Source organism: Lissotriton helveticus, chromosome 11 (genome assembly GCF_964261635.1).
Source record: "Lissotriton helveticus chromosome 11, aLisHel1.1, whole genome shotgun sequence".
Lineage (NCBI taxonomy): Eukaryota > Metazoa > Chordata > Amphibia > Caudata > Salamandridae > Lissotriton > Lissotriton helveticus.
This window is the reverse complement of record NC_136072.1, coordinates 312,291,226-312,313,657: the sequence shown is the minus strand read 5'-3', so window position 1 is coordinate 312,313,657 and position 22,432 is coordinate 312,291,226. Positions and strand designations below refer to the sequence as shown.

Sequence of the window (22,432 nt, the reverse complement as noted above, 5' to 3'; positions counted from 1 at the left end):
ACCCACACTGCCAGTGTGGGATCTAATGGAAAATGCACACAGAAGGCATCGTAGAGATGCCCTCTGAAAAACGACCTACCACTAGTGTTTAGGCCTAGTAGCTGCTCTCAGCTGCCACCACCAGATATGTTTCTGGGCCCCTGGGTCGAGAGCCTGCTACTCTTGGGGGCCTGAAACACTGCCAAGCCTCCTCCTCCAGGATGTATGAGTCCACGAAGGGGAAGCTTCAAAGGCTTGTCGCCTTTGTGAGCTTCCCCGGGCCACTTGCTGCTTTCAGCAACTGGTCCCCACTGGTTTTGCCCCCCACTTTGGGAAGGAGAACTGGCTGGAAAAACAAGTGAGGAAGTGAGGTGTGCCCACCTCTGCCAACTCCACCCCTCAGGTGGGGGAGGCGAGGTGAAGCACAACTCTCAGTCCCCGCCATCTTGCAGATGGGGGACTCAGGCAACCAGGGAAAGGCTCATGCCCCCGTCCCGCTGAAGGGTGCCATATAAGGGGGGTATACCCATCCCAGGGAAGGGACCCATTGGTCCCAACCTTTTTACCTACCTGTAACGCCCCTATATCTAGTATTTAAGGGCACCACTGAACCTTGCTACGTCAGACAAGAAACTACAAGAAGAAAAGAAGAAGGACCAAACAGCCAAAGAGGAGGATGCCCACTGACTTGGCCCCAGCCCTACCGGCTTGTCCCCACCTCGAACCTGCTCCAGCCAAATCCCGGTGTGTCCTGCCGTCAGCAACCTCGAGAAACCCAGAGGACCTGCCTGCCTTCAATCCAAAAGACACGATCATGTGAACACTGGATTTCTTCAAACAACAGACTTCAGCTCTGCAAGGATCCGTGAATTTGCACCACTCTGCACCAGACGCCCACGGCACAAGTTCAGGTGGCCCAACACCAAGAGGCGGTCTCCCGGGCGATCCTGACCCGAGATCCAGTGACCCGTGGCCTGCCTCAAGCCTCCAGCCGACACCTGTAGCCTCAAACCGGAAGCCCCCCCCCAACCGCGACCAGGAGCAGGTAAGAAAATCCGACCCTAAAAGGCACCCCTGCACCCGATGCACCACGGCCTTGGGTGGCCCAACCGACTGTGCCTAACCAACACCCAAGATCCAAAGTTACCTCTCCAAGTGGTGGTCGCACCCAGACGACCTTCGTCCCCGAGCCTGCAATTCTTTTGCAAACTGGAGACTCCCCTTTGAAAGCTAGAGAGCTTCCGACGGCAAAACAGCACTCTGCACCCGGCCGCCCCAGTTCCGCTGAGTGTGCATCTTTTGTGCTGGCCTAAGCCCTGAGCTCTATAATTTTAATTTTACTTCTTCTCGCGACATAGTCCCTGCTACTGTATTCACTAGCCCTGTTTTCTGTGCCTTCCCCTTTTCCTTCCCTTCTTGTGCCCCCACATCCCGCGCTTCACTTCCAAGATACTGGAGATCCCACCCCGTTACCGTTCAGCCGAGGATTACCTAGGCCCTCCACATTGACTGTCTCCCCACCCTTTCGTACCCACCCCCCCCTCGCATTCCTCGACACATCATGGAGCGCGCAGGTGCACACTCCTACAACATCACTTACCCCCTCAACCTCACAAAAAAAAAATCAGCCAAACGATTCAAGCACAATTTTATAAAATGCCACCCGGAAACCCTCTTCCCTGATCCCTATTTCTCACCACACAGCGGGATTAGAACCACTGATCTCATTTTCCACACGAAACGTAGAGCCTAATGGAGAAAAGCATTCCTAGCCTCACTCGCGACCACCTCCACGAGGAAAACCACACATGGTATAGTTATTTGTATTTCCCCTTCCAGTTCTTCCATGCAACAGCTACTATCACCATGTACAATAATGGAACTATCCTCATCCAATTTTGAAAAAGATACTTATAGCAAACATTCAATTAATAAGTGCCAACTCTCTCAAACACACAAATGGATAAAACAATTGCAAAGAAAACGACCTTAAATATATTGTTATAAATGTAGCAACACATTTGATATTGATATACAAAACTTTTAATTAGGTATAGATAATCATATTACTTGTTCTTATTTCATTAAATATATTCATTTCAAATCTGTTAATAAATTCAGTGCAAATAAATTGGGTGATAAACAAATTACATGAATACCATAAAAGACACAGAACATAAACATATACTACACAAAGTCACACTGGACCAGTCAATATTCTATTGTAGTGGGCAAAGCGGTTGGTTTTGACTACGCGCGTTTCGGCATTCTGCCTTCATCAGGTGACCGTCATTCGCATATACACTGAACAGGACAAAAACTAGGAAAAATACAAAAATATATATATATGTACATATTAAAAATAAGGTCGTATAATGAAATTATTGCATAGCCAAAGTACAAATATCAACAAGAGAGAATAGGTCACTATTTACAAAAAAACGTATTTACACATATATAATACACTATTTACAAGAAAGCAGCTCATTAGTTTTAATACATTTTGTCGATTTACTCAATCAAATTTCATGGGCAGATGTTACCTGGTATATATATGTCTATTATCATGATGTTCCACCTGACATAAATATGTCTCAGTATATGGAGCACCAGGGTATAGTTATAACATGTATAAACTAACGTCATAATATAGGACATATCAAGAATAGTTATCATTTCTCTTCAGACCATTATCCACAGCCAAGATATGAAAATCAAAAGCCACTAGTATTGAATCAGAAAGAATGCTAGGCAAAGAGGGCTAACCAACCTAGTTGATTATGTCTGGTAAATGGGCCTAATTAGCGCAGACTCTTTTTATTAAACCTAATTGATGGGAATTATCATATTCTAAATATACTTACATAGGTTTTTATATCAGGTAGGTTTGAATCGATGATAGAATTTTCTATGGTAACCTCATCTGGCTTTTACTTCCATTGATAATTTTTGTCGAACATACCGATGCCCCTGAATATGATGAAAATAAATGAATGCTTATTCAGTGTATGCAATTAACCTATGTGGGAACATATATCCGTATTTATCATGATGTTCCCTGTGGAGCGCTCACATATGTTATTAAGGGTGAAATATATACTGAGGCCTTGACGACTCACCAACATAACCCATGTTGCACGGGCATATAAGTATACGATGTTTTTCGTTTTACAGTTGGCCATAAGATATGGTGGTGAGATCACGCATGCCCATATCTGCAGATTATACCCAAAGGAGTCTAACCAACTTAAATCCAGTAGTCGGCAACTACAGATGTGGAACATGCAAAGTATGCCCTCAGGCCATTGAAACAAACGAAATGGTACACAATGGAGGCAAAATACAGATTAAGGGCATGGCCAACTGTAAAACGAAAAACATCGTATACTTACTTATATGCCCGTGCAACATGGGTTATGTCGTTGAGTCGTCAAGGTCTCTTTACACCAGGTTAACAGAACACAAATCCCAAGTGCCCCGGCGGCTGAGTCGCGTCCCTGACGCCACCTTTGCGCCCGGAGGCGCCAGTAAAGAGAGGAGCGCCGAGCGCTCAGTGGGACACCTCATTTGCTCGCCTACCTGCCGTGAGGGCAACGGCTGTTGCTCCAGCTCCACCAACGCCAGGGAAACGCCGTGAGGGGAACGGCTGACTCGCCCACGCCGCAACTTCGCCTGCAGCCACCGGGAGGGTCACGAACTACACCTCCCAGGTGCCCCGGCGGCTGAGTTGCGTCCCTGACGCCACCTTCGCGCCCAGAGGCGCCAGAAAAGAGAGGAGTGCCGAGCGCTCAGTGCGACGCCTCATTTGCTCGCCTACCTGCCGTGAGGGCAAAGGCTGTTGCTCCAGCTTCACCAACGCCAGGGAAACGCCGCGAGGGGAACGGCTGACTCACCCACGCCGCAACTTCGCCTGCAGCCACCGGGAGGGTCACGAACTACACCTCCCAGGTGCCCCGGCGGCTGAGTCGCGTCCCTGACGCCACCCTTGCGCCCGGAGGCGCCAGAAAAGAGAGGAGCGCCTCTCACCCCGCAAGTCGCGCACGGGAGTGCCCGGGGCTAAGCCCGGGCAAAGGGCGGGCCCTCTGTGGCCCTCAGAGGCCAGAGGAGGACGGGACGGGCCACAGACCCTGGATTATTTTCTAAGATTGAAAGAACTACATCATTCATGTGAGACTTTAAATACAATATTAAGTTTAATTAACGTTTTATTAGTAATTGTTTTTCTGATCTGATTCATTGCTATTATTGCTGGATTGATTGACATCAACGTAAGATTATAGTTCACAGCATAATGCCCAGACTAACTAAAGATATGCCAGTCGCTGGTCTGACCACTATGGATAACTTTTTGGTTAAAAAAGTTAACCAAATTAATAATGAGCGCAGGGCCTCTTTGGGACGTAGTAGCAATCTTCCTGTATCATCTGAAAATATGCCAACCCAGGTGATAGAAGGGATAGAGGGTATTATAGAAGGGAACCCAAACTCTGGCACTGTAGGGGCACATAGGTCTGTGGTTCAAGTACAGGTACAAGCGGAGGTGCATTCAGATCTGCAAAACTCCTCCAGTGAAGACTCAGACTCGGCTCGCCGAACACTAAGACCCATAAGGAAGTGTAGAAAGAATCAGGCGAAACGAGGGGGGAAAAAAAAAAAAAAAAAAGAGCTGATACTTCCTGTCCTAACACTACAAATGCTGGTAACCCAGTTATAAGCGTTAGTGATGTGGATGGTAATAGTGAGGGAGGGTTAAGTTTAACTTCTAACCACTATGAGAATTTAATCAGCACACTACTAAGTAAGGTGGAGGAGAAAATCACAGAGCTAATGAACCCACTATTAACCAGACTGGATGCAGTAGCCTCAGAGGTAGAAAGACTGGGAGGTTTGCTGGAGGCACATCTGGCTCCTGCCGCTGCCATAAAAGCGACTGTCCCAAAAACGAATTCTAGTACTACCTCGAATAAAGCCATGAGGGGAAAGGTTGACGGGGCAGAGAGCGCGATGTGCCCCAGGCTTGATAGAAACCAGGGCTGTTAATAACCCGCCACCCAGCCAAAAAATCAAATGCCAGCACCTCTGATTAGCAGACCTGCGCCAATCCAGAGGAAAAAACTTAGGAATGTAAATCTTCCGCCTGAGTGTGTGCCTTATGTGGTGGTATTAACAAATGTTCCATGCCTTGAAGAACACCCTGTTCTGCCACACGGGGAGTCACAAGAATCACTGAAAAACAGAACAGTAGCCTGGTTAAACAAAAATTGTGGCTTTCCAACCCATTACTATGACCAAATTATCTCAACAGAAAGGGTGAATTGGGTTGGCCCCTCATGCAAATCAACATCAGGGGATTGTGTGGTTATTAATTTTAAACATCCACAACATGTTGCCACAGTGTTATTGCGTGCATCCGCACTAATGTATAGCCCAAACAGTGTCTGTGTGCGTCCATTAGGGTATTTCTATGCGCCTGGGCCAATCACACCCAAAGACCCTCGAAGTTTCAGGCTAATGACCCAAACTCGTTCTCCCACATCGGCAGGACCATACAGGTGTAATACTGCTAGCCATGGGGCGAATGGATGGCATATAACTGTACAGAATAATAATGGTGTTAATTATGGATGGAGAGGGACTAATGTGGCCACACAGAACAGATTTGAAGTATTTTCAGGCCTGGATGCTTGTGATTGACTGGAGGAGCAGGAGGGTCAAAGTACTGCACGCGTTTCAGCAGATCAGCCTACATAGGCAAGTCAATCTACAATACATAAAAATAATGTTATTAGCTGGAATGTTGCTGGGTTGGCCACTAAATTGCAAGACGAGAACTGGATTAAATATATTAAATGTTTTCAGATTATATGCTTACAAGAGACTTGGTCAGTAGAGTGTGACCTTTTAATTGAAGGATACAAGGCTTTCTTTGTACCTGCTACAGCAGTAGGCAGGGGTAGACCAAAGGGGGAGTTGGTCAGATTTATTTCTGTAGCTATGACATGCACTATACAAAGAAGGGCATCAAGTAATCATGGCATTCTAGGTTTAGTTTTAACCAGAGATAATTGTATGGCTGGTCTGATCAATTTTTATAATTCTACTAATACATGCCCAGCATTGAATAACCTAAAAACCTTAGATGACTATGTTAGTTCAACAATGAAGGACTGCTCACATAACCTAATGATCATGGGTGATTTTAATGTTCACCCCTGCGGGGACCCTCTAATGAAAAACCTTCAGGAAATCCATTGTGCTAGACATGAGGGCCTGCACTTGGAACACACATTGGAGGGGGATCTTTTTAATGATTTACAAAATGACCATGATCTCACTTTAACAATGGCACTGTGTGATCCCATGAAACGCTTTGTTACTCCAACTTTCAAAGGGCATGGGAAAGGGACATTCATAGATTATATGTTACTAACTTTGCCAATGCAGGTTTTTGCAGATTCCTTCGCTATTGAAAATAACGAATTTAGTCATCACAATCCTTTGACTATCCATCTTAGGGGTCCTTGGGTGGTTAATACAAGTTGCAGCCAATCTATGGGCATTGTAAGGGCAACGGATGGAAGACGCCGCCTAAAGTGGGCCATGTGTACTCCGGATCTTATTTATAAAAACATTAAAGACACCTGTAGTGAAGAAATTAATAGTTGCACTCAGGATGGCTCAAATCCAACGCAAATCCTGTCTGCCTTCCAAAATCTAACAGATAAAGTTTCTGTCTTAATGACAGACCGAGCAAAGAAGTCTATGAACAATGGACCGCGTTGGTTTAATCAGGAATGCTCTAAAGCCGCGCGTAACCTGAGATCTGCCCTGGCAACAAACCCCCGTAATAAGGAAACGGTCAAAGGGTGTCGCAAAGAATTTAAACTAGCCACTGCCATTCGTAAAGAATCTCTGAGGAACGAGGTGTGGAATGAGATATTGGACCCACGAACACTGAAAAATAGTGCTAGGTTCTGGGCTGTAATCAAGAAACCTTTTCTGGTGCAAGATCCAGGAGAGGGACTTGAAAGTGTTATAACTAAGGAGGAGTGGGTAGTGCATTTCAAGCAACTATATGGTGGCACGGTAGATAATATTCCGAATACAGACCCCCAAAATGGGGTAGCCTCATTCAGAGTAAGTAGAGGAGACGTAATGGTAGGGATAGAGGGGCTGACAGCTGGTAAAGCACCAGGCCCAGACGGGTTACCCCCTGACCTTTTGAAATATGATCCCAATTTCTGGGCACCGATTGTTGAGGCTGTTATTAATACAGCCGCTAGAATCGGTTGCCCATTCTCTTGGGGGGTTTCCACCATTGTCCCGATTTTTAAAAAGGGGGACAGGGATAGCCCACTCTGTTATAGGCCTATCTCCCTAATAAATTCTATGGCAAAAATAGTGGGTAGAATTGTACTGCAGAGACTCTCGGATTGGGTGACGGACAACAACATCATGTCTATCACACAGTATGGCTTCTGCAGTGGTCGATCAACCATAACACAACGTATAAACCTCTACTCCATACTTAGTAAATACTGCACTGCCCAAAAAGGTACAGTCCACCTAGCCTTCATGGACCTATCCTCAGCCTTCGACTGTGTGATCAGGGGAAGGCTTTGGGGGTCCATGAGCGAGAAGGGTGTAGACAGTGGGATTGTTAATTTTCTTGTTGATCTACACAGCAACACAAGTGCGAATGTCAGGTACTCCCAACAACTGTGCGTAACTGAGAATTTTAGAACTGGGAAGGGAGTGCGTCAAGGCTGTATATTAGCCCCTTTCCTTTTTAATTTTTATATAAACGAGCTAGATAGCGTTTTGCAGGAGGTGAAAGCTGATTGTCCTAGGGTGGGGCGAAGAAGTATCCCCGTCCTTTTATACGCAGATGATGCGGTTTTAATATCCAGAACTGAGAAAGGCCTCCAATTGCTACTTAACGCTTTTAAACAGTTTATGGAAGAAAGAGATCTGCTGGTTAATAACTCCAAATCTTTCATTATGCAAGTTGGTAATCGTTCAAAAAGACACTATACATTCAAACTAGATAATGTAGTAATTCCATTCTCTAATACATTTTCTTATCTAGGAGTTCTTTTTGACTCTAAACTGACATGGGGCCCTCAACTTGCAAAGAAAAGTTGTGACGTGGTTAGGGTTAATGCTTCTATTTTTAACTTTGCTTCAAAATTAGGAAAAAAGCCAACGCTTGCACTGATGAAATTATATGATGCTAAATCAGTAGCAACTGCAGTCTATGGTAGTGAACTTTGGGGTTATCTGGCCTGTGAACAATTACAGATTGCAGAAAATGCATTTCTCAAACACCTTTTGTGTGTTCCGGCCGCCACTTCCAACTTTGCGGTACATGAGGAGTTAGGAGTAGAATATTTGAGCGATCTTCTCTCCTTACGCCCATTGACATGCTGGTTGAAATTATGGCTGAACCAAGATATCCCATTAACACACCTGATTGTAAATGACTTCATTTCGCATGATAAGGCATTAGGCACTCCATGGCTGAAGTATTTAAAAACTAGCTTTTGTGAGCTGAGTCGCGCTGAATTATTTGATCGCCCGACTGAAATTGTAAAAGGGGATGTTGAAGCAATCAAGCAGTCTTTCCTTCTGCGTCGGAAGGCCTTGAGGGAGGGTGCGGAGTTTCAGAAAACAAATGTAAGGAAATATATTATGGTTAAAACCTGCCAGACAATGGAGCCTTACCTACTCGGCACATTTAGTACCCATGAGAAGTTCCTTTTAACAAGATTCAGATTGAATTTGTTCCATCATCTGCTTATAAGACCAAAAAAATATGCTTTTAATAAACTTCCTGCATCTTGTGACTGCGACGAAAAGTCTCCACAGGATATGATGCATTTTATGTTTTTATGTAGATTTTATGAATATCCACGTAAACGTTACCTGCTTGCTCTTTTAAAAAAACTTAATTTTAATCAGTTACGTCCAGCCTTTTTATATTTGCAATTGTTGCACAGTGATAGTGTCCTTCAAATTATTGAATGTTTAAAACTGTCTCTCAGACTAAGAATTTGTCTGGATCAATGAATGTTAATATATTAATGAATTACAGTTCAGTGGAACCGATGTTGACATGGAAACTTATCTTTGTAAATATTTTTATGAATGTTTTTATGTACAGTATGAAATGTGTACTTTTATGGTTGAATCAAACCGAAATAAAGTCTCTTTTGATTTGAATTGATACAAAACCAATTGGTCTGAAGGTCAGTCTTTGAGTGTGTGAATACATTTGCTGACTGAGTGCATACAACAAATGCTTAACACTGTCCTCTGATAAAGCCTTACTGCTCGACCACACTACCACAAATAGAGTCAGAAGTCAAGTCAAGTCAAAAGATTTTTATTTGTTTTGGTACTCTACTGAGGACCACAAATTTAAAAACAATTTACATGAAGATAAATCAACAAAAATTAGTATAATGTAAGAAAAGACTTTAGAAATTTGTAAAAATTATAACAGACCCATTCGCTGGGTGGTTGTTTGCCCACTAATAACACATTTTTTACTGTAGTAATTCTACATTTGCGATATATCGGGTCAAGATATCTTGCCCGTGCTGAAACTATGTTAGGATGAGGACACACAAATAAAATATGCTCAATGTTCTGATCACCTCGTTGACAAAATTTACATATCGGGGAGCCAGCTAATGACCATCTAAAGGTAAAGGTTGACACAGGTAAAATACCTAAGCGCAACATTGTTATAGCCCTTCTTGCACCATGCGTAAGGGAAAACCCTATATATGGCTGTACTTGCTTGTATTCCAATGTCTCAGTATAGAGTTTATATGTAGCTAACTTACTACAATATGCAAAATCAAGATCAAAGCTCAATCTAGATGTAAAGCATTTTAGAAAGAGTTTCAATTGGGAGGTTGACCAAGTAAGCAAAATGTCTTTAGTAAGTTTAGCAATTTCAAATGCCGCTGACATATTCCTGTAAAAGGTAAGCTTTGATGCGTCTAATTCAAATGTCTCAATCTTTAGCAAAGAACGCAATGATCCTTCCTTTGCATGCAGGATATTTTAAGCCCATCTGATGACGTTGGCAACAGCTGTAGCATAAGAGCTTGTTAATGAAAATTCCAGTCTTAGGGCTTGAACAGGTGTTGATTTTGAAACCTTTAATATTTTTTTCAAAATTTTTCCTTCGGTTAGGTCCATATAAGACCATTGCTTTATTGGTATATGCTCAGTGGCATAAGATAAAACCGGAGGAATTTTTGCTCTATACACTTTTAACAATGAAGAAAAGTGCCTATTTCCTGTGGCAGAGTACAATCTAGAAAGTGCCCCGGCGTGTAGTTCTGATTTTCTCTTTAGATTGTTTATCTGTTTTGTATTTTGTAAGTTCTTTGAGAAAATCCTGCCGAGGTAAGTATATTCATCAACTTCTTCGACTCTTGCCCCGCCTAGCTTCCAACAGTATTTTACACCTTGTTTCCTACCAGTAAAAGCTACCACTTTGGTTTTTGTTAAATTTGGAATCAGAAAATTTTCCTTTGAGTAATCATTCAAAGTATCCAGTAGCTTTTGCAAGCCAAAGGGTGTCAGGTCCATCATTACAATGTCATCTGCGTATAGCAGAGCGTGGACACTATGTGAAGCAATCTTGGGAGGCAGACTAGAGCATTGATGCAGATGGTGTGGTAAATCACTTAGATATAGTGAAAATAATATTGGTGCTAAAAGGCACCCTTGTTTCAGGCCATTATCAGTTCTGATCGATTTAGTTAATCCTTTTTCACTCCCCATTTGCACCTGGGACCAAGTGTTGGTATGTAGATTAATTATGATCTGCAGCAGATATTCCGAAATTCCCAGTCTCCTTAACTTTTTCCACAGTGTAGGTCTGTCTACGCGATCGAATGCTGTAGAATAGTCAATGAACGCAGCGTACACTGGTTGTGATTTTCGTACGATGTATTTATCTAATATAGTCTGGAGAATTGAGATATTGTCAATAACTGAATGGTTTGGTCGAAATCCTGCTTGGTAAATTCTGCGAGAAGGCCCAGTCTTTTAATCTATCCAAAACCTCTGCAGCGAAGATTTTTCCTGTAGCGTCCATCAACGCTATTTGGCGATAGTTGCCAGCGATATTTTTACTCCCCTTTTTGTAAATGGGAATTATAATGCTCCCCTGCCATGACTTTGGTATTCTCCCAGTGTTGAAGATATAGTTAAAGAGCGGTAGTAACATCTGACTCCATTCTTTAGGATCTGACTGCAAGACCTTGATGGGTATTTGGTCAGGACCTGACGCGGCGGTACTTCTTGCTTTTCTGATATGCATTTCTATGGAAAACGCTGTAGTATTTACTGTCTGAGAAGTTTTATTTTCTATAATAATAGTATCAGAGGCTTTTCTGTCTGGTTTAATTAGATTTACCTTGTATAAGTCGGTTAGATAGATTTCCCATTCCTGCGGTGGAACTGGTATAGCATGTAGTTTCTTTTTTGTTCCTGTCATTTTAGCAATTAGGGACCAATATTTTCTTTGATTGTATTTTTTAGCCGCTACTTGGATATCAACCCAATTTTTGTCCTGCAACATTCTTTTTTGGCTATTCTTCTCTCTTCTCAATTGATTTTTTAGTTTGTTAATTTCTTGTTGAATTACAGGGGAAAATTTCAAGTATTGACCTCGAATAAGTTTGTTGAGCATTTTCGAAGTCAAAGTCCTCCTGGTTATATTTTTGTTGTTCTTCTTGTAATTTCTATTTTTGTCTTGTCTTATCCTGTCTAAGAGAGCTTTCTTGAGATTGTTAATAATACTTTCAAAGTTTATTATTTGGTCACCAGAATGTATGCTAGTTAAAAGTTGACTATGTGTAATCATTTCGGTGATATTGTCCAAGGTAGCCGAGTTCCAAAAGATCCGTCTCTGGATGTTATTAATTTCAATATTACTTTTATGGAACATGATTCGGTTTGTCGCGGCGGGATTAACCAACTAACCAGTATTTAAATGTAAGAGAGCATGGTCGCTTTCATCAGAAAAATTGATACTCAAATATGAAACTGTGTCCACTAACTCCATACCACAGATTATATAGTCAATAATTGATAAAGTTCCTTTTCCTCGTCTTGTAAAAGACGCCGGTACGTCTCCGTCCACGTTGCCATTCAGGATTGTCCCATTTAGGTTTGGCAGACATGCTAGTAGCAATTTACCTCTCTTGTCTGAAGCTTTTCCTTTGGGGAATATTGGGATAGATAATTCCAGCGATTCTTCTGCATAGAGTTTAGCCCATTTTGCGATCTCGACATTAGAAATTTTTCCATTCAGGTCGCCCATGTTTAAATAAGACATATTTGCTCGGTCTTCAATTATCTGTGCAATTGCTTCCATAGTTTCCACAAAAATATCATCCTGGTTGGTGCCGGGGGGGGGACATACATGTTAAAAAGTAGAAAGGCCTTTTTTTGGTCAACATTATGTATCGTCAGCGAAACCTTAATACATTGAAAGTTATCAGAATTTGACTCAACGACTTCTTGGGACCATGAATGATCCTCACTCAACAAAATTGCCAATCCACCCTTTGCGTGACCTCGATTTGTAGCTTTAGCTGGAATATCATAGACATAGTAGCCCATCTGATAGAAAGATTTTGTTGCCCATGTTTCCTGCAAAGCCAAAATATCAGGATGATTTTTGAGTGCTTCCTTCATTTTGTTGTTTGTTTTTCCGGCTAGGTTCCATGAAGTGATCTCTAGACCATTGTTAAACAGTAGGTTGTTGATGGTAAAATAATTTGTTACTGTTTAATATCTCCGGGACCCAAGCCCAAGACTTTATTGATTTTTTGTCCTCTGTTACTTCTAGGTCTTGGCTCCAGACATTTCTTTCCCCTTTATTCACATGAATTTTCAAAATTTCCTTTCTTGAGCTAGTTGATCCCAGATCATTATGATTGAAATTAATTGAATAACAATTCTTATTTGTGGTATTCAAATTAGTGCCTAGGAGGCCGGTAATCCTTTTCTTGGATTTAATTTCCTTTGGTGGAAATCTTTCGATAACGTCATAACCACATTTATGTAATATTTCTTTTTCCTTTATGATAATCCCGGGTAGTACTGATGACCAAAATGCTACTACCGCTATTTTACAATTTTCTTTTATAGGAAAGGTCACCAGATCTATTTCTTTACTGGTTATAGATTGTAAAGGATATATTTGCTGTAGAAGATTAATTATCCTTCCTCGATTTAATGGCAAATTATCGATTGGTAAGAGTTCTTCAAATTGTAAATGGTTAGTCGAGATTTGTTCACCGCCTAGAGGCATCTTATTATCTTTTTCACTTAATTCCTTGTTTGTCTGACCCGCTCTTTCAGTAAATGTGGAAGGTATATATTCATTCGCTCTATAATTCAATAACTTTACTGATTTTATATTTTTACTAACAGTAGTTGCCTCTTCTATGGGAAAGTTAGAAATTATTTTATCATCTTCTTGTCCCTCTTGATTTTTTTGAGGAGTGATTATGTTTTTGAATTTTAGCTTTCGGGATTTCATTTTATTGATTCTTCTTAGCGGTTTCTTTCTTCTACTTTTCCCCTTTTTTTCTTGATTGATTTTTGTTTGGGAGATCTTGTCATCTCCAACTTCATCAGAAGTAAGTTTAGTGGAGTTTCCTTGTTCTTCCTTATCTGACCCTGTATTTTGCAAGTTTGTTTTATTGGACAACGAAAAAATAGGGTACTGTTTGACAGTTGGTAAAGGCTCTTCTCTAAAAAGTTTCTTCAAGGAGTATGTTTTAACATCCTTAAGATTTTTCCGAATTTTCTTATTTGGTTTTTCTAGTACTATTACATCAAATGTTTGGGTGCTAATGTCAAATTTTTTTTGAGGCTCAGAGCTTGTAATGATATTTGAAGAAAAATTGTAGTTGTCCTGCTTCGCATCTGTTATATGTTTATTATTTATTACATCAGCGAGTTCTTTTTTCTTCTACTAAGAACTTTAATATGCCAATTTGGACATCTAAAGTTTGATCAGAGTTTTCCAGGATGTGACCTAGGAAAGAAAGAACCGATTCCAGTATTTCCTGTAGGGTATAAAGAGCTTTTGATATAGGTGTTGCGGTATTTGTTAAATTTATGTTTTTGAAAAGAAATGGGTCCAAAGAAGAATCAAGGACTATTTCGTGTTCTAATAATTTTTCCTGGGACCTGGTAAATGACTTATCTGGATTTGACTGAAGATCTAAAATATTTTCCATCGACTTCATGTCATTTCCATAAAGATCCTCAATACAAGAAAGGCTAGCTATTTTTTTATAGGTGTTAAAGATGTTAAGTGGAAGGTCTCGAGATTCGGGATTTGTGATTCATGTGTTGAGAATAATATCTCTTGGTTGGATTCAAGACCCAATACGCTAGAATTTTGAATATTTTGATGAGCCGGGGGGGGAAACTCTATTACCTCATTGGTTTTTGAAGTATCAATATTTGTCGGAATTTCCGATACGTGAGTGGGAGCTAGCTTTTTAGGAGATAAGGCCGAAAAATAATTACTAATTGCCGGGGTTCTGGTTATCCGGCCATGATTGACTGCTTTGTCAGAAAATTTTCTGACTGCTTCCTCAGTTCCCATTCGCTTCATGAATATTGTGCGAGATCTTAGCTTTTTAAAGGCCATTTTACTTTCCTAAGAGGAATTTGCGAGGTATAGGTGATACTTCCTTCTCTGTTGTAGATTGATAAGCCAACAGCTCAGAGAGTCGTCTCCCCGTTTGCAGAGTCAAATAAATAGATGTTACACTTACCGCACTGTTGCGCGATGTTACTCGACCCTAGGATACCCGGGTCTAATAGGTCGCAGTTGAATAGTGAAAAATGATAAAAAATGAAAAATGGAAATAAGCTGGCCCGTCCCGTCCTAGTACGTCCCCGGACGGCCACAGACGGCCCGCCCTTTGCCCGGGCTTCGCCCCGTGCTCCGTCCCGCGATGCGCTTTGCAGGGTTTTAATTAAGTAGTGTGTTGGGATATGGGGTGTGGCACTGGGAGGGGGCGCGGCTCACGCGGGAAGAGGAGCCAGCAGAAGATGTTGTATGCTGGTCCTCGCAGTCCCGGGGCCGGCGCCTCTCCCTCCTCTGCGGCCACAAAGTTGTTTACAGGCTTTCAGGCAAGTCCAGCAGCAATTACGTCACCTTGTCAGCTACTCCAGTAGAGAGGTGAAGGCAAACACAGCAACAGCAGCTTCACTTGGGCGAGCGGCGCCCGCGAAGCGGGGGCCGCGAGAAGTTATCGGTGCTGGCTGGGGGTGTGGCACTGGGAGGGGGCGCGGCTCACGCGGGAAGAGGAGCCATCAGAAGATGTTGTATGCTGGTCCTCGCAGTCCCGGGGCCGGCGCCTCTCCCTCCTCTGCGGCCACAAAGTTGTTTACAGGCTTTCAGGCAAGTCCAGCAGCAATTACGTCACCTTGTCAGCTACTCCAGTAGAGAGGTGAAGGCAAACACAGCAACAGCAGCTTCACTTGGGCGAGAGTGAGGTGCTATCTACTTTACCTCTGCCTACCTTTTGGGTTCCACTGGACCCTGTGCACACTATACCTCACTTTGGTTTAGTATGTACAGAGCCAGCTTCCTACAACACCCGGATAGATAGTACGGATTAGTATAAATACATAGGGGTCATCGTTGATAAGAAAGACCCCTATGCAGACCAGAAGGAGGCGATACAAAGGAAAGGGTTGGCGCTGGCTGTAACCCTAAAAACAAGAAAGCAAAAAACTGACCGGCCCTCTCTGATGCCCCTACTCGAAGTAGCACGAGAAAAATTCATACCGACGATTTCATATGGGTGTGAATTGCTGAGAGGCCAGGATGTCAGAGTTTCGGACACGATCTCGTACAGGAGTGAATTGCTGCGAGAACGGGATGCTGGAGTTTTGGACAATGTAATGGTACAAGCCTATTGAATCATCCTCTCGCTCCTGCATCTCACCTCACCGGCGCAGATTCAGCAGGAATTTGGGTTGCCAAAACAGTCATTAGCCAGTCGGGGGACATACTCAATATGCTGGAACAAGAACATTAAAGCAGAGCCAAATACACTGAACCACTTGCTATGGAAAGAGCTGAAGGTTTATGATCTGTTGCCGGCGAGGGCCTATCTTTAGGAATCCCGAACTCACAGGGCGAACACAACTTTGGGACACCCCCACTAGTCATCAGGTATTCAAGCAGACGGTCTGGGAGTCCTTAAAAATCCACTACGTCATTGAGGATCAGGCCTCTTTATCAAACAGAGCATGGATGGATGACATTAAATAACTATAAAAACCTTGCAACACAAAAATACTTTACCACTGGATACCCAGCCACTGTCAAATTGCAGTTTTTAAGATACCAGTTGGACTTCCTATTCACAAAAGTCCATATTCCACCCTGGCTACGAGAATGCTTCCAGACACCGGTTGCCTGTGTGGTGCCGGGAAGGAAGACCTCTTCCATGTCAAATCAAAATCATCTTTATTCGATTTTCACTGTTTACAGAAAATCATAAAAGTACAAATTGACATATTTACATTTGAGACTTTAAAATTTATATTATCTGTCTTAACAGGGACAATTAAAAGTTTAAAAAGTTAAAATACATCATTATCAATTGAGATTTGGTCGATGGTCGACACAAAATTTTAAAAAACAGGCAATAGATTTTGCATATATTTCATTCTCTAACAGTTGGAGAGCCAAGAAGGCTGGGTGACATGTTCGAAGTCCTAAGTGCCTTAAAATAGGTATTATCCAATGTTGACGGGGAGCCTCATAGAATTTGCAGAAGAGAACTGAATGAATAGTAGTTTGAGGAGATTCTTGATCACAGGGACATGGAGGAGTGTATTCACTCCAAACGTTTTGCTTTGGAAACATAATTAGCCTGAAAAAAATGTTTAATCTAAATCTGGTGAGTAGAAATTTTTCATATTGACTTAGGTTGTATTTTAAGTATGGCTGAATCGAGAGTGAGGTTTGAATGATCAGAAGGTGTTGTACTGAGATTTTTGTTACTTCTTGCGTTAGTCTAAGTTCTCCCAGATGTGCAAGGCACATCTTTTTTAGCTCTTTTTTTGGTATTTCAGAGATGGTGCACGGATTAAAATAATATCTCTGAAGTCCTAGATCGTACATAAGGGTTTTGATCTAAACTAACCACCTGATCTTCTGTACATTGTCTAATTGCATGCATTCTTCGACAAGAAGCTGGGTTAGCTCGCATTGTTCGGTTGTCCAAATGCGTCGCCAGAGCATTAGTGGTTGTATCATGAGAATGTCGGAGATGTAATCTATTCCCAATTCTAGATGGCAACCATATGTGCTAGTACTTTGGGGAACTGCCAGGAGGTACCTGAGAAATGAGTTTTCTACTCTCTGGATTTCATTTGTATTTAGAAAGCCCCACAGGCCTGCGCCATAACTAGCCACACTTGTGCATTTTGATTGGTATATTTTTATCATTTCCTCTGGCGGTCTCTTACCTAGTTTCTGGGAGAAGGCCACCAGAGCTTTTGTCGTCCTTAAAAATGCTAGCTTTCTTGTTTGAATAGCCCTCATCCAATTCAGCTTATCATCTATTAAAATCCCTAAGTAGGGGTACGTTGTCGTAGACTCTAAGCTACTGTTGTTAACATATATCTTCTTGGTTTTTGTTTTTGTTTTTAAGCCTATATGCATGGTGTAGGTCTTTTTAATGTTAATTTTTAAATTTAACGAACTCATAAAGTTACAGTAGCTAGTCAAGGAGCGCTGAAGCTGTACCGGTGTTCTTGCTAAAATAACGGCGGCGTCGGCATAAAGAAGTGCCGGGATGAGACGACGCTGTATAGTTGGTACATCTTGGGCCTCTTTGATCATCTGGGACTCGAGTCCATTGGTGTATAGTGTGAATAGGAGGGGGGCCAGTACGCACCTCTTCCATGTACTCTGCGTCTGTAAAGCGGTACAGGGTGAAAGGAGATAGTTACTGAAAACACCCTTTTACCAAAGAGGAATATGCTTATTGAGGCAAGTGGTGCTGGCCTGCTTTAAACCGGAAGCCCCTCAGCAAAACTGTTGTTTTGTCAGATTCCTGCTGAACGTGGAGAAAAGGTTGCTCTACAGCATAACCCCCAGGCTTACTGAGGCAAATGCACCCCATGCTGATGGAATCACCCTTCCTCAGCCCTGACCATATGAGGATAACATTGGCCACACTCTCCACACCTGCACTTTAATGCATAAATAATACCTTTCATATTCAGGATTAAGGGATGAGTACCACCGAACACTTCAGAGGACACAGCCAGACTGATGGGAACTATTGATCTAAAAGAGTTTTAAATTTGTAATGTGGTGTTTTAAATACGTGATATAACACTTAGTTTTAATTGGTTTTAAGGAAAAAATGTAGCATGTATTTGAAAATTGTCATTCTATTGCAATGGTTTTAAGTAACTATGCAATTAACTAATAAACTTACCATCCAAGAGTTGAGTAGGGTAAGTTGATCTCCCACTCGTGTACCTGCAGATGTATCCTGCTGAACATATCTTCCGAGTCGTTATCCTCCCCATGTAGGAATTCTGCTGGGAGGTGGATTTTTAGCTAAATTGCCCAGAGCCAAATGCATTCTGATAGGAGTGATAGCTGTGAGGGATTTGCCCCCAACCTTTTTTGAATATAATGCATTGTAGTCAGTGTCTGTGCGTAGTAGTATTACTATCTGGAATAGATGATTGCAAAAAGTGTTGAGGACTACGTGATTTGCTAAAGCTCAAGCTGATTCATGTATAGATGCGTTTGAACTACTGTCCATAGACCGTGAACTGTGACGTATTGCATATGTGTGGTAACAAGTGCTGCTGCTTCACACTGCTGAGAGTGATGAGTTGCTGGCCCTACCAACACTAGATCTTGCAGATGCCCGTCCGCTTGAAACCATTGAGGTTACAGAGTACTCTGAAGGGGATGCATATGTAAACGAGCATGTGGTACTATAGCTATGCAGGAAGACATGACTAAAAACCCCACCACTACCTTTACTGTGAATTGACCTTTTGCAGGGATTCTGCACATAAACACGAAAACCTGGATGAACGCCTCCTCGGCCCCAGACATCGCCATAGCCATCCCGGACGGCTACAAGATCACCCGGAAGGACCGCGTCAACCAAACCGGAGGAGGAATCGCCATGATCTACAGGAACACCATCAACATCACGACCAACGACGAAGACACACTCTGTGCCGCCGAACACCTGCACTTCCAGATCCACCCTTAGAGGAACACTCATCTACAGACCACCGGGCCCGCGCACACAATTCAGCGAAACCATCACCGACTTCATCAGCCTGCACGCCCTAGCCTCACCAGAATACATCCTCCAATTGGAACTGAACTTCCACCTGGAGAAAAACAACGACAACACCACCACCACCACCCTGCTCGACAACCTTGCCAACCTCGGACTCAAGCAACTGGTGAACACCCCCACCCACCTAGCTGGCCACGCTCGACCCCATCTTTTCCGCTAGCAACCACGTCTCCTTCAGCCACTCCACCGGGCTACACTGGACCGACCACAGATGCATCCATTTCACCTTCAAAAAGACCACATCCCACCTCCGCACGCAACAAATCCCCCGCAGATGCTGGAGCAAAATCACCACAGACCAGCTCCTCTCATCACTGAGCCAGAACCCGCCAGCCGACACCGGAGACACCAACAACGCAGCCCACAACCTCGCACAGTGGATCACCAATTGCGCCGAAACCTCGCTCCACTGAAGAACCCCCCAGGAGAGTCCCGCAACAGGAAATCCTCATGGTTCACCGACGCCCTAAAATACTCAAAGAAATCCTGCCGAACCCTCGAAAAAACCTGGCGCCATGATCAGACTACCGAAAACATGACTGCCCTCAAGATCGCCACTCGCGAACACCACCAGCTGATCAGCACCACCAAAAAGGCATCGTTCAAAGAGCGGCTAGACAGCAACACCCACCGAAACCAGAAAAACCGTTACCCAGGCACTCGTCACCAGCCGACTGGACTACGGAAACGCCCTATACACATGAACCACAGCCAAACTTCAGAAACGACTCCAGCGCATACAGAACGCCTCCTCACGACTCATCCTCGACATCCCCCGCCACAGCCACATATCGGCCCACCTGAGAAACCTGCACTGGCTCCCCGTCAGCAAGAGGATCACGTTCAGGCTCCTCACTCATGCACACAAAGCACTACACGATAATGGCCCGAATACCTCAACAACCGCCTCTCGTTCTACACCCCCACCCGCCAGCTACGTTCTGCCAGCCTCGCCATCGCCACCGTCCCACAGATCCGCAGAACCACCACCGGAGGAAGATCGTTCTCCTACCTGGCAGCCAAAACATGGAACTCCCTCCCCACACACCTACGACTGAACGAGGACCATCTCACCTTCAGGAAACATCTCAAGACCTGGCTCTTCGAGCAGTAGCGACACCCCCCCTCTCCCTCCAGCGCCTTGAGACCTTCACGGGTGAGTAGCGCGCTCTATAAATTTATTGATTGATTGATTGATTGAACTATGCGCAGGAAACCAGGACCTTTGTGTGTATTGGTGTACCAGAAAACCCACCTTAGTACCCAGAACCTCAATCCGACTAGCTATAGTGTCTCATTTGTTCTCCGTACTACAACAAAGCTACCAATGATTAGACATCCTAGAACATGTCACTCCGTCCCTCTCAGGAATCGTGCGGAGAACACTTTCGTTCAAACACTCATACTTGTCCACAACGCGAGAAAACAGACACAGTATAGTTTAACATGTTTATTCTAACTAACGTGCTCTACAATGCAGTATACTAGCCAACACAAGCAGTGAAATGCATAAGAACAATATAATAAGCATGGTTACAATTCCATAAAGCACAAACAGGGTAATCATCTTATAATGATAGTGGACACAGGGCTACAGCCCCTTACAACCCTCCCCGTGCTATAAGCGAGTTTATTATAATTATAGAAGACTTCTAGGCTTTGTCAGGGGACCCCATACTCCCAAGTGTAGATGCAAGGAATCACATCTCATGACAAGCACAGTTCTTCTTCGTTGGAATGAATCTCTCCAAGTGCCTTTTCATGCATGCAATGCCATATTAAAAGCACCCGAGTTTCAGTAGTGCAGCTGTGTTCTATGTTGTCTCTATGGGCGCGGGATAGACCAAAGTGAATCAACAGCATACATTGTTTTTCGACCTTGAACACGCTGTGCAGACTAGGAGCACAATGTACAGCTAAATGTGTGAAGGGCAGACAGTTCTCATGCACAAATGCATCAGCAGTTTATCCACGAGAAAAAAGCCATGTCGTAACGTACGCAAAAGTGGCATGATGGCAGCCAAGCATATACGAACTAATGCTAACTTAGCAATGTCTGCAGTTAAATCTATGACCTCACTACAGAGCTTGTGGTTGAAAAAGAGGCAATGTTTCTGTGAACTTTTGCACTGGACGGGGATATAATGTTGGCTGTAACGGAGTTGAGAGTTTCACCTAGGAAAGGCTGAATTTGCAATGGTTGCAGATGAGACTCTTGTATGCTGAGGGTAAACCCAGTTTGTGGAGAAGGTTGATAACCTGTTGAGTGTCTTGAAGACATTGTTGGTAGCTTGGGCAATCATCTAGACAGGGGAAAGTATGTATTCCTGCCCTTCTGAGATGAGCCACCACTACTGCAAGGCATTCATTTGGTGAAAACCCTTGGAGCTGCAGTGACCACGAAGGGTAGCACCTTGAACTGATAGTGTTGGCCATTGAGTTGAAAAAGTAGATAACAGCGGTGTGTTGGGTGAATGGGAATATGAAAGTATGCATGCTTGAGGTCTCATGCGGTGGGGGAGGTGTGGGTGATCACTGTTTTCGAGAGGTGAGAGTTTTGGTAGTGGTTGCACGGCCTCTAGCTTTATTTATATAATTTGTTTTATAGACCGATCTCTGGTAAATTGACTTGGATAAGAGCCCTGTTTATGGTCAGTACCGGAGTCAGTGGAGGAACCCTCTCTAGCGGCACCCCTGTATTGACCCCTACAAAAGGAACCACGGTGTAGATATGTTTGTAGGGCCTCCATTGCTGAAGCAGTTTCAGTGTCCTTTAAATTTTCTAGCATTTCATCCACCTAGTACCGAAATAGATTTTGTCCATAAAATGGTAAATTGAGCAGGTGTTGCACATCCGGTTTGAAGCTGGAGACCATGCGCAGGGTCTCATAAGGACACAGGCGTTAACCTCGCGGGCACTTGTGTCTGCGGAGTCTAGGGCACATTGTCTAGTGACATTAGATATAGCCCTGCCTGCTTTCATCCATTGTGTGACAAGTTATTCATATTGATCCTGGAGGTGTTGCAGTAGTTCC

General features: G+C 43.3%; 1 protein-coding gene across 1 annotated transcript in view; it reads right to left on the bottom strand.

Annotated features, from left to right (window-relative positions):
* SAP130 (Sin3A associated protein 130) overlaps positions 1-22,432 on the bottom strand; it is a 696,083-nt gene that overhangs the window by 205,002 nt on the left and 468,649 nt on the right. The window lies entirely within an intron of this gene.